This window comes from Rhinolophus ferrumequinum, chromosome 10 (genome assembly GCF_004115265.2).
Source record: "Rhinolophus ferrumequinum isolate MPI-CBG mRhiFer1 chromosome 10, mRhiFer1_v1.p, whole genome shotgun sequence".
Taxonomy (NCBI): Eukaryota; Metazoa; Chordata; class Mammalia; order Chiroptera; family Rhinolophidae; genus Rhinolophus; species Rhinolophus ferrumequinum.
Window position 1 is genome coordinate 85,464,098 of NC_046293.1, and position 15,343 is coordinate 85,479,440.

General features: G+C 35.7%; 1 protein-coding gene across 2 annotated transcripts in view; it reads right to left on the reverse strand.

Annotated features, from left to right (window-relative positions):
* CEP83 (centrosomal protein 83) overlaps nt 1-9,584 on the reverse strand; it is a 113,305-nt gene extending 103,721 nt beyond the window's left edge. For both annotated transcript variants that reach the window (XM_033118247.1, XM_033118246.1), the window contains exon 1: nt 9,221-9,584. The gene's annotated coding sequence lies outside the window, so the exon portion shown is untranslated. The remainder of the gene's footprint in view (nt 1-9,220) is intronic.
* Between the last annotated feature and the right edge of the window lie 5,759 nt (nt 9,585-15,343).

Sequence of the window (15,343 nt, forward strand, 5' to 3'; positions counted from 1 at the left end):
TGAAATAAATACATTTCCAGACAAAGACAGTAATTTGTTGCTACAAGAAATGGCTTATTAGAAATAATAAAGGAAGGGACCGTCTAGTTAGAAAAGTCACATTAGAAAGTAGCAAATTCACAGGAAAAAATAAAGCATGACATAAATTGTAATTAAATAAGTAAATACAAAAGACTCTAAAAATATAATTGTTCTCATTTCTTTTCTTCACTTCCTTTAAAGAAACAAGACAGTATAAAGCAATAATTAAAGTACTGTCTTGTTGGGTTTATAATATGCATAGGTGTAAAATATATGTGGCAAAACACAAAAAAAGAAGAAGAAGACATATTAAAGTTTCTATAATTTACCAGAATTAATTCACTATTATTCTGAAGGAAACTGTAATAAGTTAAAACGCACATAACAATCCCTATAGCAACATAACATCATATGAAAATAACATGTATAGTAAAAGAAATCAACAGAAGAATTAATATGGTACACTAAAAAAAATATTTAAAGCAGAAAGCCAGTAAAGGAGGAACAGAGAAAACAAATCATAAGACAAATGGAAAACAAATAAAATAGGACATGTAAATCCAACAATACCAACAATTACATTAAATGTCAATGGACTAAATACCCTCATTCAAAAGGCAGAGAATTTAAGACTGAATTTAAAAACAACAACAAAAATACAACACCCAACTGTATGCTGTCTACAAAAGATGCATCTTAGATTTGAGTACATAAAAATGTTAAAAACTAAAGCAGTACAAAAACAATACACCACAAAAACAGTAACCATAAGAAAACTAGAGTAGCTATAGTACCAAGAAGACAAAATAGACTTTAAGACAAGAAATATTACTAACTACATAGAAGGATATTTCATAATGACAAAGGGTCACTACATCAAGAAGATACAAGAATTTTAAGTGTATATGAATCTAACAACAGAACCTCAAAATACATCAAGCAAAAAATGAAGATAAGAGAAATAGACAATTCAAAAAACATAGTTGTAGAGTGCAATGATTGATAGAACAAGGTAGAAATTCTACAAGGAAATGGAGGACTTGACCAAAACTATCAATGAACTTGATGTAACTGACAGGACACTCCACCCCAAACTGCAGAATACACATTCTTTTCAAACACACATGGAACATTCTCTAAGATACACCCTATGCTAGGCCACAAAACAAAACTCAGTAAGTTAAAAAACACTGAAATTATTAAAAGTATGTTATCTGATCACAGTAGAATCTACATCAAAAAGAAATCTGGAAACACTCCAAATATTGGTAAATTCAACACATCTCTAAATAAACCATGGAGCAAAGAAGTCACAAGGAACTGTTTAAAAATATACTTTGAATTGAATAAAAACAAAAACAGCACATCAAAATTTATGGAATGCAGTTAATGCTGTGCTTAGAGGGAAATTTATAGCTTTAAACATGTGTTGGGAAAACAGGTCTCAAATCAATAATCTTAGCTTCCACCATAGGAAAATAGCGGGGGAAATAGCACACAAAGATCAAAGCAAGCAGAAGAGAAAAAATAATAATATTAGGGTAGAAATCAATGAAATAGAAAATAGAAAAAAAAGGAAAAAAAATCAATGAAATAAAAAGCTATCTCTTTAAAAAGGTCAAAAAAGTTGACAAATTCTTAGCTAGATTTACCTATATAAGAGAAAAGAAACAAATTACCAAAATAATAAAAGGAACATCATTACTAGGTAACAGTAACTTTTAAAATTACTTAAAATTTGAACTTTATGTCAACAAATTAGACAACTTACATGAAATGGACTAATTCCTAGAAACGTAAAAGTTATCAAAACTCAAGAAAAAAATAGAAAACCTGAATAGAACTATAACAAGTGAGAAAATTGAATTAGTTATTAAAAATCTTCCCCCAAAGAAATGCCCAGCCCTACAAAGCTTCACTGATGAATGCTGTCAAATAGTTACAGAAGTAACAGCAATTCTCTGGGAACTATTTCAGAAAAGTAGAGGTGAAACACCATGCAACTCTTTCTATGATGCCAGTATTGCTCTTATACCAAAGCTAGACAAAGGCTTCATGGGAAAAGAAACCAAAAGATTACAGTTACACATCACATAACATTTCAGTCAATGATGTACGCATATACAACTGTGGTTCCGTAATATTATAATGGAGCTGAAAAATTCCTATCACCTAGTGATGTTGTAGCCGTCATAATATCATAGCATGATGCATTACTCATGTCTTGGTGGTGATGCTGTTGTAAAACAAACCTACTGTGCTGTCAATCATGTAAAAATACAGCACATATCATTACGTACAACACATAATGCTTGATAATAATAATAAATCACTGTTACTGGTTTACATATTTACGCTTCACTTTTTATCATTATTTTCAAGTGTACTCCTACTTATTAAAATAAAAAGTTTGCTGTCAAACAGTATGCCATGTAACAGCGGCAGCGGCCTCATACATCTTGTGTTTACTGCATCCCTAGATTGCATCATTTTCTCTTGTGCTTGATTTGATCTCGTGCTGTTTTATAAATTTAGTGCAGCCTAAGTGAACAGTGTTTATAAAGTCTAAAGTAGTGTAATGTCCTAAGCCTTCACATTAATTCATCACTCACTCACTGACTCACCCAGAGCAACTTCTCATCCTGCAAGCTTCATTCATGGTTAAGTGCCCTATACAGGTGTGCCATTTTTCATTGTATTAATGCTTGATAATGTTTTTACTGTACCATGTTTTTCCTGTACCTTTTTTATTAGATATGTTTACATATACAAATACTTAACATTGTGTGACAATTGCCTACATTAACATGCTGCACAGGTTTGCAGCCCAGGAGAAATAGGCTATCCCATATAGCCTAGGTATATAGTAGGCTACACCATCTAGGTTTGTGTAAGCGCACTCTATGATGTTCACAAAATGACAAAATCACTTAACGCCTTTCTCAGAATGTATCCCAGTCATTAAGCAACACGACTGTAATATTAACATTTCTCATAACAGACACAAAACTCCTTAACAAAATCTTGGGCCACCAAATTCAGCAACATATAAAAAAAGATTATACAGCATGAAATTTACCCCAGGAATACTAGGTTGCCTAACCTCTGAAAATCAATTAATATACCATATTAACAGGATAAAAGATAAAAACCATATGATCATCTCATTGGATGCAGAGTGAAAATATCTGACAAAATCCAACACTCATTCATGATTAAAAACTTAACAAACTAGAGACAGAGGGAACTTCCTCAAACCTAGAAAAGGGCCTCTACAGAAAGCATACAGCTAACACCATACTTAATAGGGAAAATCTTTTCCCCTAAGACCAGTAGTAATGCAATGCTCTCTCACACTTCTTTTCAACATCTTACTGGAGGGTCTAGCACATATGATAAGGCAAAAATGAATGATAGGATGTATTAACATTCAGATTAGAAAGAGGTAGAATTATTTTATTCACAGACATGATCATTTGTGCAGAAACAATATACCAAACTTAATTGCAGTTCCATATGCTAGCAATGAACAATCTAAAAGTCAAATTATAAAAACTCCATTCCCTAGCATCAAAAATTATCAAATTCTTAAGAATAAAGTTAATTAAAAAGAAATTTAAAATTTATACATTGAAAACTAAAATACACTGCCAAGAGAAATTAAAGATCTAAATAATGAAGAGATATTACATGTTCATGGGTTGGAAGACTCAATTTTAAATTAGCAGTTGTTCCCACATCGATCTATGGATTCAATGCAAATCCCAGCAATGTTTTGTTTTGTAGAAACTGACAAACTGGTCCTAACTTTTATATGCAAATCGAAAGGATCTAGAATCATTTTTGAAAAAGTTAGTGAATTTACACTACCCCTTTTGAAACTTACTATAACACACAGTAATCAAGACAGTATGGTATTGAAGTAAAGATGGGAATATATATGGATGGAACAGAATTGAGACTGTAGAAATAAATCCTTACATTAGACTCAACACATTTTTTTTTAAAGGTGCCAGTACAATTCAGGAGAAAAGAGCCTTTTTTAACAAATGGTGCTAGGACAACTTAGCATCCACGTGACATAAAACATAAAAGACTTCACCCTTACCTTACACCATACACAAAATTCAATGTGGACCCTAGATATAAATGAAGAAGCTAAAAGAATACGCAGGAGAAAATCTTTGTGACTTTGGATCAGGCAAAAAGTCCTTAAACAGGACATAAGACAAAAAAGAAAAAAAATGATAAATAAGACTTCATTAAAAACTTCTGCACTTCAAAGACACCAGTAAGAATAAGAAAACAAGCCACAGACTAGGCGAAAAATCTTTGTCAAGAATCTCTCTGATAAAAGACTTTTATCCAGAACATATCAAAAACTTCTACAACTCAATAAGACTAAAAAACCCAGTAAGACTAAAAAACTCAATAAGCTAAAAAATGAGCAAAAGACTTGAGTAGACATTCCACTAAAGACTTATAAATGGCTAACAAGCACATGAAAAGCTCAACATGCTTTGTGTTTAGGGAAATGCACATTAAGATCACAATGAGATACTACTGCACACCCAGGAGAGTGGCTATAACCAAAAAGGACAGATGCTACCCAAGTATTGACGAGGATGTGGAGAAATTGGAACCCTTCTACTTTTCGGGTAAGAATGAAATTAGTACAATCACTTTCGAAAACATTTTACAGTTTCTTAAAAGGTTAGTACTCACAACACTTTTAATACCAAATGTGTGTGTTTTTTCCCTAACACCAACCCATTCTCCAACCTCAGTACACCAACTGAGTGTCCCGAAATTTAATTTTGACAGTACCCAGAATTAGTGCAGACCCTGTAAGCTAAGGGCTTAGCCACTCAAGACTGCCTCCACTTTGGCCACCTGTCACAAGTCCTAGCACTAGTTATAGTGCAGGCCACAAAATAGGCACTCAAATATTGACTAAACCAATGAACAAGAAAAACAAAATTTGCTTTAAATTAGAAGCATAAATTTCTGAAGAAACCTTCCAGAATTTATTTTTTCAAATAAGAGGCCAAGAAAGGTTAAATGACTAACTCAGTCAAATCTTGGTCTTCTGAACCAGGATTCTCTTCCTGCAAAATCATGACTCCTGTTTGGATCAATGCTCATTGATCTAAGCTTTCCAGGAACCTCCAAAAGTAATATAAAAATGTTCTTTAAAGAACCTTTTCAACTTCACCCACCCTCGCTGTGGCTGGCTATATAAACTACTTGTGGAGAACTCTGACGTTAATTATTACTTAATACGTAGTTTTTCTGCCCAGAATAGACTGATCTTTAATTGAACCAGTCTTTTCACATGTCCTTCACACACACTGTAATTTCAACATATACTTATCATGCATCTCTATGTGAAAATCAATGTGCAAGTTATAATTTGTCACACTCCAAAAAATGTACTTAATTATATTAAGTACATTTAACAATACCTCAAATGTCTGCCTTAAACCAAAATGTGATTCAATTGAGAAAGACAGATTTTAAATGTGAACACTGGAGATAGGCACTGCGCCTTTATCAGGAAAATCCCTACAGTCCAGTGCTAATGTTTTCAATGGTTGCTATGTTGTTATACTGCAATTGTGTTACAGGGCAACAACTCAGAAGCTCACTAAGAAACTAGTCAATCAAACCAAGATTTATAAAAGTACTGAGACTCCACTTTTTTATACCTTTAACAGAAGTAACTCTTTGTTATAAACGTCAGATACAATATTTGCTAGACTTTAAAAATTACCTAGAATTTATTTAAAGATATACTTCGAAGATGATAGGTGTTTTCCAAAAGGGAATGGTTAGGTTTAGGTTCCTCCCAACTCTATGAATTTTAATCCAAAAGCAATTCGAAGTTACAATATACAGAAAGCAAATAACTGAGTACTTTCTGACTTTCTTAATTTCTTTCTTCCTGCATTATATCTCAATTAAATTAAAAAAGGAGTGTAGCCTAGACAGACTGTGATCTCTCCATGACCCAAAGAGGCAGTCCTGATGGAAAAAATATAAAACTGAAGAGAATTACTAATTTATGAGCGTCAAATTAAAGTATTGACATAATTTTATATATTAAGTGTTTACCAGGTAAAAAGTAAAATGGGAGATAGGGAGAGAGAAATTGAAAGACAGAAGGAGCAGGAGAGGAAGGAGAAAGAGGGTGGAAGTATTTTTAAAACTAAGATTCTACTAAGGAGGAACCAGGAAATTGACCAAATTCTCCAAGCCCATTTGGGAACACTGCCAGTTTTCCTGAGGGAGTCCTTTCTACTAATATTGTCTTGGGAAATTCTCAAATACTCACACTTTCTAAGAACCGAACCTTTTCGTTTTGGTTGCAGTGAATTTCCTTTCTTTAATCCCCCTTCTTATGGTTTACAGTTGCCCTTCCTCCCTCAGTTACTCTCTCAAATATTTTCTTTTACTTCCGCTACACTATGGGAGGGGCAAAACAAAAAGAAAAGTAAAAATGTATATTTCTCATCTCTAAGAAACATTTATTCAGCAACTTTCATTGGAAAAAGCTAAGTATACAGCTCATTGAGATCTGGTGTCCTGCTTTTCAGGAGCTTACAATCTAGTTAGGAAGGTAAGACATACATAGAAATGACAAAACAATACACAATATAAAGTATAAGCTTCAAGTGAGTATGACTGATAAATACATATAGGACTTTGGAGGTGAAGGAGTTCAGAACATGTCACCCAAAATATGCCACTTCGGTACATTATTTTGTGTTAAAAGCACTTCAGAAACAGCAGGTTCAAGAGGGACACTCTGACCCTCCTTTCCTTCCTGAAAGCAGGAGATAAAACTCCCGTGTGAAAGGTGCCCTCCCTGGAAGAAGGAAGACATCGTAACACCAGAGATGGGGAATCAAAGCCCAGAAATCTGTACAGACCTTGATAAAGTAACACTTACCTTCCCAGTCACTTCTCTACAATTTACTCTTAGCCCAACCCCTTTGTCTTGTCAATTTTTCACAAACTTATTGTTCGTCTGAAAGGTATAAAAGCTTTCTGCTCTGGTCACTTCTTGAGGTCTTCATTCTCCTGTGAAAGTTCCCATGAACATGTAAAAAAAAATTTCTAACTTGAATGCTTTTCTCTTACTAACGTCTTATGTCAATTTAATTCTTAGGCCCAGCCAGAGACCCTAAGAAGATAGTGAATTTTTCCTCTCCTACAGAATTCATGGTGGAGCTGAACTTTATAGAAAAAGGTATAATTTAGATTTTAGGAAAGAAGAAATCGGGCCAGGTAGGTAGAATGACATGAGGACTGGTAGGGAAGGGAGAAAGCACATGGAAGGGTTAGAAGATAGTGAAGAAACCAGCATGGTCAGAGTACAGCTTTTCTATAAAGAACATAAACTTGAAAAGGCAGAGTACAAGGAGATTTTGAGGAGTTCAGATTAAGAAATGTAACTTCAGTCAGTAGGAAAGAGTACTTGTGGAATTTTTTTTACAGATACATACACACATTCCTTAAAAGTACACACAGATTAGACAATTTGAGAAAATTACCTACTGAACTTAATACGTTTATGTATTATAAAGTTAAAATAAAACTCATTTACTTTAGGCAGAGACAGTACCTAGAAAACACACACAAAAAGAATTCTGACAATTCACTAATCTTTCTGTTACAATTTCATTCTTCTAATTTCTTGAATTAGAACTTTCCATGACAAAATGCTGACATCTGATTACTAAGTATTTTATCACACAACATGAGTCATTCTTGATTTTTCTTCTTCTCTGCTTGTCTTGCCCAACTTGAATATTTCATTACTTCAGCATCAGCATATGGAAAGAAAATGCGGTAGGAGACTAAAATGAAGTCTAGGGATTTTTGCAACGCCGTAAGGGCAAGATGTAAAGAATATTAAATTTCAAGTTCCAATTCCCAATACTAATAGCTTGGTTTTAAAGACGTCATTCAGTCTCACAGTTTCTCAAATGTTCTCACCCACTTCCTTACATACTTGAAAGGTTACTGCATTCAAAATATGCTCTCAAAACTACTTGCCATACAAATTATATCATTAAGGGTTCAATGAGTGGAGAAAGAGTGAGTTTATTGGCTAAACAAAGGCTTATACACCACCTGCGGACAAAGCTTCTCTCCCCCAACCAGTGTGACCCTAAACTGGCATTACTCCATTATTTGAGAAAATTCCTGAATATAGCCTGCACACTTCATCTGGTTATAAAAGAAAATACTGAAAGGAAGGGGACTACCAACAATACTCTGTCCTAAATAACCAAAAGGTAACTCACATCCCTTTACAACTCTCTGGAGAGTCCTGTATATGACACTGAAATTTAAAGTAATCTAGTAATTCTAAACAAAATGAGTTTGAAATCAAACCTCAATACAAAAGGTGAGTATTAACTGTAACCACCTAATGGCTAAACCCATGAATTCAGAGAATTCTGAATCCTCTGATAATTATAGCATGGATACATTTAATTATATTCTAGTTGAGTATCAGACTTGTTTACTTACATGTTGCTTGGTAACAGAAGCAATGCTTTAACAACCTATTCAGTTCGAGATCTACTCAAGCATTTTGTGCTCATAGTCTGAACACATTACAAACTATATCCTATGTAGGAAATTAAGAACAAGTTTCTTGTTATCCTAGTTTTTGAGATTTTATTGAAATAGCTTCACCATTACAATTAACGTGACCAGAGGCTTTTAAAATACTTGGCAGAGGACATTTATAAGAGCTAAGTGCCCATTTATTATGGCTAAAAGCTGAACACTAAGGATTTATCAGTGTCCACTTAAGCCCAGCATTCACTAACTTATTCTAGACGTTCTCTCTGTAATGACAGCCAACCTCACTGTTAAAATTGTCCTCAGGATCAAGGAAAATGGTAGCATAGCTTTTTCATCACAAATTAAACTGGAGGTACCACACGTTTAGCCAGTTACTAAACTGGCCACACAAGCAACCACGCTGGAGCGCATCAAAACGCTCCAGAGTTTCACGTGCGTTTCTCTTCCTACAAAACAGGTCTCACAGCCTACTTTTTAAACACCCGCTCCAATTACTTTGCAAGAAAAAATAATTGAACGGCAAGTTGTGACCAACAACAAAAAGTATTCCAAAATACGGACAAGATAGCGAGCATCCCCATAAAAAGAGGGTACGTACCACTCAGAGACGGCCTTGCAACGTGAGGACATAAAACTTAACAGCGACCGCTGTCCTGGCCGCACTCGCCACCGGGGGACACCGCCACAGCTCCAACCACCGGCACTCACTCAACTCTTGTCGCCCGGGCATTGGGGCGAAGGGATGCAGTCCCACGCGCGGGTGCTGAAGCGGCCCGCCGGGGGCGGCTCGCAGCGCAGGGCGAAGAGGCGGAGCAGGTGGAGAGGGTCGAGCGCGGCCCTCGGGCTCCGGACCCCGCGGAAATCAGAGGGCGGCGGCAGCGGCGGAGAAAATCCCCGCTGCTCCTCGGTGGAGCGGCCGTCACACGGGTGCGGGGCCGGCCCAGCCGCCGACCTCGGGCCGAGATAGGCCACCCTCAAGTCCCAGGGAGTGGCTTGGGTCCCCAGATCTAAGGGCGCGCAAAGCAGGAAGTCCCGCCCCCATGACGACGTCACCGACGCCGCGGCTGGAGGCCGTTAGAGGGAGGAGCGAGCGGGACGCGCCCGGCGGGAGCGACGGCGGACGACGAACGGCAGGAACGCCAGGGCTGCGGCAACGCTCGGAGGCGGCGCTCGGGGCGCACAGAGATCCGCTGCACCCGAGGGAACGGAACATCTGGGACGGGCCACTTGCTTCAGGGAGTCAAGTGACGCCGTAGGGGAGCGGGAAACTCCTCTCCACACACGTCTCTGGGGGTTTGTCCCCGTTCCGGGTTTCTGCTTCCCTCTGCTGGCTCTTCCACACTTCCGTCTCTGAGGGCTGCGAGGTGGTCCTGCCGTCGCCCCGCCTGCCGTCGTGCCCGACCAGGCAAATGTAACGGGTCCCGACGTTTCCCACCTACTCGTCAGCTGGGGCGTTAGCCCAGGAGTAGGGAGTCGGCTCAGCTCACCGCCAGGTAACGGCCTAGTCAGGGCAGGCCTTGCCCCCGCGCTTCTAAGTCCAGATCTCATCAAGTAGTTTAGGGCCCACTGGGGGTAACACAGAACTGCGTGCTCAGGTATATGCCAAGGGCTGATACAAGGGAGGGTGTCAGCCTTTCAGAACAGGTATAGAAATAAGCACCCTCTCCTCCCCCATGTTGGTTCAGTGCCTTAGTTTGGGTTTTGGTTCTCACTACGTTGTGAAGCACAGCTTGTTTTACACCAACGTTAACATTTTCGGGCGCCAGTTATAAGAAAAGGCACTGAGAAATGACCTTTTTTGTTGAAATGAGTTAAGAGGAGCCATTAGATGGGACAATGAGTTTGATAATGGAATGTTAATGGATCGATCACATAGATATATGTGTGAACAGAAGATATATCAGTGAACAGAATATCGAATCCAGAAATAAACTGCCGTGTGTGTATAAGTGTTTAATAAAAAGTCACATTGCTGAGCACTTTCGTCTCAAGTACTTGAACACTTTTTCAGGTTAGCTTATTTAACCCTCTAGAAGATACGTGCAATTATTATCTATTTTACAGCGGTACCCAGAGCCATTACTGGTAAGTGTGGATGCCATGCTGTCTGACTCAGAAGTCTCAGTGGTAATCAGTAAACTATGAAACTATGTTACAAATAATTGTACAGTAGGAAAAAGATTATCTGAGAAATGACTAACTGGGGACAGCCTTTATTTACATCAATGTCGTTTCTCAAATAAGTACCTGATGGATCAAGAATTTAAATGTAAAGAATGAAACCATTAAAATAACAAAAGGAAGGTGAGTATCTTCATAATATTGAGCTGAGAAAGGCTTTTTCTAAGTATGAAACAAACCAGAAACCATAAAAGAAAAAATTGGTAAAAATTAACATTAAATATTGTAATCTTCTACACACAAATAATGAACCAATGGAAAATAAATGTGTATTGTGGAAAAGAAGAAAAAACATACAAAATTTAACATAAGCATTAGCCTTTGCCCCAATAATCTCAGTTCCTAGTTATTTGTCCCAAGGGAAATAGCAAAAAGAAAATAGATTCACAAGGATGTTTCTCAGTCCCTTTTTTATAATAGGTGCTTCTAAAAACCGCATGCCATCACTAAAACATTAGTTAAATTTTGGTGCATGCATAAATGGAATACACTTGAGCCATTTAAAATGATGATGTAAATCTTTTTACATGAAACTGTGTCCGTAGCATATAGGTGGGGTTCCCCCCCCTCAAAAAAGGCAGAATACAGATCAGCATGAACAGTGTCATACCATGTATGTGTATGTATGTGAAGTAAATGTACAAAAAGATCTGGAAGGACGTTAACCAAAATGCAAGTGACTTATCTTTTGGACTTTTCTATCTGGTTTGAATTTTTTATAATGAATATATTTTTTCAAAACAAATTGTGTTTTATTTTTAATTAAAGATATGCCAGTGAAAAGGGGTCCAGTTGACTACAGACGCTCATAGGTAGAAACCCAGTGTGAGGTAATTATAGCTGGGATCTAAGCCTCAGCTTTTAAAGTGTCTGTAAATTCGATTAATTTACCTAGAGTTGAGCAGTCTAACTCATCACTTGGGCATCATGATTCTGATTCCCCAAATTGAATTGGTATCCTTCCTATGTGTTCTCTCTGTGCCTCTCATGGTATTTGTCACCCTGAACTGTCATTCCTTTTTTCTGTCATTAGACTGTTTGCTCCTACATATATACGTGTATATATATATATATATATATATATATATATATATATATATTTCCTGCCATATATAGTTGCCCTAATTATTTGTCATCTATTTTTATGTGCAAAAATTTTAGTTTTAATGTAGTCAAAATGCTAAGAGAATTATACAGATATTAAAAGGATGATTTCAATAGCTTTATGCCAATAAGTTCAACAACTTAAGTGAAATGGACAAATTCCTGAAAAAAATATAAAAAAATAAAAAAACACAAGAAGGAAAAGAAGACCTAAATGGCCTAATATCTATTAAAGAAATTGAATTTGTAATCAAAAACTCCCCACCAAGAAACCTTCAGGTCCAAATGGCTTTACCAGTAAAGTTTATCAGATAATTAAAGAAGATGAAAATGTCAACTCTACACCTTTTCAGAAAATAGAGCAGAAAGGAACACTTCCAAACACATGAGGCCAATATAATCCTATACCCAAATAATCCTCATGAATGTAAATTTTTTTTTATTAGTTTTAGGTACACAAGACAAAGTAATACTTAGACGTTTATCATTTATATCCCTCACACTGTGGACCCCCCGTCCCCCATCCACTATCTCTCTGACATCGCACCGAGCCATCCCATTTCCACTGTCTCCACTCCCAATGCTGTACTCCGCTTCTTGTAAGTGTATACATACATATATATACATATATATATATATATATATATATATATATATATATAATATTATAGTTGGCAATGAATGTAAATTTTAAAATTCTTAACAAACTAGTGACAAATTGAACCTTGCAACATAGAGGGTAAGATATTATTACAAAGGAAAGTGAGGTTTAACATTGAAAAGTCAATGTAATTCACCACATTAACAGAATGAAAAACAAAGTGATAGTCTCAATAGATACAGAAAAATCATTTGACAAGATTCAAAATCAATTCATGTTAAAAACTCAGCAAGCTAGAAAATATAGGGGAAGTTTCTCAAAATAACAATCATCTTTTTAAAAAGTATTGTTGAAATATTAAATCTTTTCTCCCTAAGTTAAGGAACAACATAAGACAAGAATGCTCTCACTATTTCTACTCAGGATTATTTTGAAGGTACTAATCAATGCAATAAAAAGTATAAAGATTGGAAAGACTTGGTTTCCTGATTTCAAAACTTAACAAAACTACAGCCATTAAGTCCATGCCATACTACCAAAAACAGATATATAGAGACCAGTGGAATAAAATTCGGAAGCCAGAAAAAAACCTTATATTTTTGGTCAATTGACTTTTGACAAACGTGCCAAAACAATTCAATGAAAGAAAGAATAGTCTTTTCAATAAATGGTGCTAGGAAAATTGGATATCCACATGGGAAAGAATAAACTTGGGTTCTTACCTCACACCATATATAAATGTTAACATGAATTAACGATCCAAATGTAAGAGTTAAAACTATAAAACTCAGGAAAAAACATAGCCATTAATCTTCATGATACTGGATTAGGCAATGCTTTCTTAGATGTGACAACAAAAGCGCAAACAACCAATGGGGGAAAAAAAGATAAATTTTTTCAAAATTATCAAAATTAAAAACTTGTTTAAAAAGACTATCAGAGGGAAAAGAACCTACAGAGTGGAAGAAAATATTCAAAAATCATATCTGATAAAGGACTTTAATCAAGATATATAAAGAACTTAAATTCGATAATACAATAACAACCCAATTTTAAAATGGACAAAGGATTTTAATAGAGATTTCTCCAGTGAAGATATATTTATACAAATGGCCAATAGCACATGAGAAGATGATCAACATCATTCATCATTAGGGAAATCTAGGTCAAAGCCATGGTGAAATACGACTTTACATCCAATAGGATGGCTAAAATCAAAGAACTGGACAATAATGAGTGTTAGTGAGAAATTGGAAACCTTATACCCCAGTGGTGGGAATGTAAAATGGTACTTTAGGAATGGATTGGCAATTCCTCAAGAAGTTAAACATAGTTACCATATGACACAACAATTCCACTCCTAGGTTTATACCCAAGTGAACTGAAAACATGTTCACACAAAAATTTGTACGCAAATATTCATAGCAACTATTAATAATAACCAAAGGTAGAAACAACACAAATGCCTATCAATTCATAAATGAATAAACAAAATGTAGTATATTTATGCAGTGGAATATTATTCAACCATAAAAAGGAATGAAGTACTGATTCATGCTACCATCTGGATGAACTTTGAACGCATTATATGCTAAGTGAAAGCCACATATTGCATGATTCAATTTATATGAAATGTCCAGAATAGGCAAATAAACAGGGAAAGAAAGTAGATTAGTAGTTGTCGGGCAGAGAATGAAGACAACGAGGAATGACTGCTAATGAGTACAGAATTCATATTTTGAGTTATGAAAATATTCTGAAATTAGTGATGGTTGCACAGCATTCTGAATATACTAAAAACCACTGAATCATACATTTGAATGGGTTTTATGGTATATAATATTAATTTAAAAATTGGAAAGAAGTAAAACTATTTACAGACAACATTGGAAAGAAAGAGATAAAACTTCATAGACAACATGATTGTACACATAGAAAAGCCAACATAATACACAAAAGAGCTACTAGAACTAATTAATATAGTAAGCCATAGGATACAGGGTCAATATACAAAAGTCAATTATACTTCTATATACTAGCAACAATCAATTGGGAAATGACCCAGCAATTTCACTTTTAGGTAGTTACCAAAGAGAAATGAAAATGTAAGTTCCCCAAAAGACTCATAGAAAGAATGTTTAGAACACCTTTATTTGTAAAATTAAAAGCTGGAAGGAACCCAAATGTACATGAACAAGAGCATAGATAAACAAATTATATGTTTATTCAATGGAATACAACTCAGCAATAAAAAGGAATTGTCAATATGCCAAACAACATGGGTAAATCCCATATATATTTTGATAAACAGAAGAAGTCAGGCACAACAGTACATGCTGTATGGTTCTATTCATATGAAATCCAAGAAAGACAATACTAATTTAATCCAAAAGTGGTTTCAGAGGACAATGACAAGAGGGATGAATACAAGGGAGTGATTTAGGTTCTATATTTTGCTTTGAGTGGTAGTTACACAGGTATATACAGTTGTCAAATTCATCCAAATGAATGTCTGAGAAGAAAAAGTTGGACTGACGCCCCCCCGACTTTAAGACTTACTATAATGTAATGGTAATCAAGACAGGGTAGTATTGGCAAAATAACAAATAGATCAATGGAACAGAATAGAGAGCCCAGAAATAAAACACCCATAAATATAGTTACCTGCTCTTTGACAAACGAGCAAAAGCAATACAATGGAGCAAAGATCGTCACTTCAACAAATGCTGCTAGAAGAACTGGACATCCATATGCAAAAATACTCATCTAGACACAGACTTAACACTCTTCAGAAAAATTAACTTAAAATGGATCCTCAACCTAAATGTAAAATGG